Below are 2149 nucleotides of genomic sequence, written 5' to 3'. Positions count from 1 at the left end.
ACCAAGCGGTGCTCGGCTCTTCTTTCCCCCCGTTCTGACCCAAGGCCCAGATGCACATGAGACAGACAGATGAATATGTTGCCATGATCAGTGACATCCTCAACATTGGCAAGAATGTGTGCTTGTGCCGCCACTTCCACCTTATGGACAAGGCAGCTATTTGAAGTAATTTATTATTATTTTATATCTATTTCCAGTGATTGATGGGAAATTTAGTTTTTTGTTAAATGTATTGCTTTATTTTTTTAATGCCCAGAGACATTTGCTTTGTATTGTATGATTGTAATAGAACGATATTACAATTTATGAAAGGAGATAAATCAGGAAAAAGGTTTATTAATTTATGGGGGTAAAATAGTAAGAGGTTTTTTAACTATTAATCCATGCGAGGACCCCAACATTTAGGAGTTCATACATTTTTTTCTTACATTTTAGGGGATTAAATATGGTCTTAATGCCCCTGCTAAACAGTTTCTGTTTAAGGGGCCCTTCACAGAGTAAAGCCCCCCCCCAAAGTCAGTAAAAAAAAAAAAAAAATCATCCTCTATTGCAAATAAAGCCACCAAGGAATGGGAATGCACAACAAACAAATGACTGAAATCGCCCAAACTAGCATTGTGCAACTTCGCAAATGACACTTGAGGGAGTGAGGCTTTATTCGGGCCAACTTGGTGGTTAGGTGGCTCATCCATATAAAGTAAACAGTACGTTATGTTTTAAATAATTTATTGATTAATTTCTTATTATCAGGAAAGATAGACCAAAGCAGTATATTGATGTATGGCCTATAGACTTCTTCTGCCCTGATGAGTCGAACATATTTGGCACAACTTCCCTTTTCCTGATGCAGCTTGCGACTATTCTAAATATGGTATGTCTTTTTTTATAGTATGATTTTTATCTTCCACTTTTCTTCTTGTAAGCATAAGTAGGTTTATTAAGAAAAAAACTTTCTTGTGTTGGTAGATAGTGTGTTTAATTTTTTTTTTTTGATAATAAAACGATAATTTTAAGTGTTATATATGAATATCCATTTATGTCTCAACAGGTATCAACGTGGAGGAAAAGGACAATGCTGCGGGTGTTCCTCTGTGTGTCATCACGTGATGCAGATCCTGAAGCACAGCAGAAGCAAGTGAAGTCCATGTGCAGAATTTGCGTACAAAATGCAACAAATTTTCACAGTTCCAGGGGGCCCCCAATTTCGACACTCTTTTCGGAGGTATTATAAAAGGAGGGTTAAAAGGAGTGATGAGTTGTTTATGTTGTGTGATGCTTCATTTTTTGTTTGACTATTGAAGTCTGAGAGATACTATGGAAATGGAAATATTAGTGATATCATATAAATAATACAAGCATTATATTTCTTATAATCACCATCACTATATTTTTTTGATTTTAAGTAAAATTAGAACTTCCCGGACTAGAGTTAGAATACTTTTAGTGATGTGTATATCGGAAAGAAGAATAGAGTCAATTTTCTTTTTGCAAGTAAATATAAATTTTTTTTAATTGGAAGCAAGTATAAAGTAGGCAAAATGTAGATATTCCTTTTTACAAAGAATAATAATTCCATTCTATTTCACAGAATGCCTTTGATACACAATCGGATATGATGGAGCCGAGGGGGGGGACCCCCCATTGTTAAAATTGTCTGATCCCACACAAAGGGGTCAAGGGGCCTCATCTCAGGCCAGAGTGTGGACACAGCTGTCACCTTTTGCCTTACCCGACCCCCTGCCTCCCCAAGCTTATCACAGATTCAAGCTCCTCAGGATCACAGGGCCAGACCCCCTGTCATGGTGCTGGAAGCAGCGTTACCACCATAATCTCTAGTGAAAAGGGTAAAAAGAGGAAGGAGGGGGGGATGGGAAGGGGGGAAAAGAGGGAAGGAAGGAAGAGAGGATGGAGGAAGGAAAGACACAAGGTATAAGTTAATGTTCACTACAGTACAACATTCTGCTAAGGCATATTTTTAGATGAATTGTCTTGTGTACAAAGAGTAGTGATTTACCCAAGTGGTAAGCAATACTTTTTATTTGATTTTTATTTAACAGTATACATTAATTATTTTATTTATTTTTTCTTTTTTAATTGACAGATTAAGTAAACTATGTATTTAAGAATATCTGTTTGATGAAGCACAATC

The 2149-nt window shown here is 36.5% G+C and overlaps 1 long non-coding RNA gene across 1 annotated transcript; it reads left to right on the top strand.

Moving 5' to 3' along the window:
• Positions 1-61: 61 nt before the first annotated feature.
• On the top strand, positions 62-1175 carry LOC119578950. The gene is made up of 3 exons (XR_005229227.1): positions 62-165; positions 751-871; positions 1049-1175. It is a non-coding gene; the product is annotated as an uncharacterized LOC119578950 (long non-coding RNA).
• Positions 1176-2149: the final 974 nt, after the last annotated feature.

This window comes from Penaeus monodon, chromosome 11 (assembly GCF_015228065.2).
Source record: "Penaeus monodon isolate SGIC_2016 chromosome 11, NSTDA_Pmon_1, whole genome shotgun sequence".
Classification (NCBI taxonomy): Eukaryota; Metazoa; Arthropoda; class Malacostraca; order Decapoda; family Penaeidae; genus Penaeus; species Penaeus monodon.
Note: the sequence above shows the minus strand (reverse complement) of the source record. Positions and strands in the feature narration are given on the sequence as shown.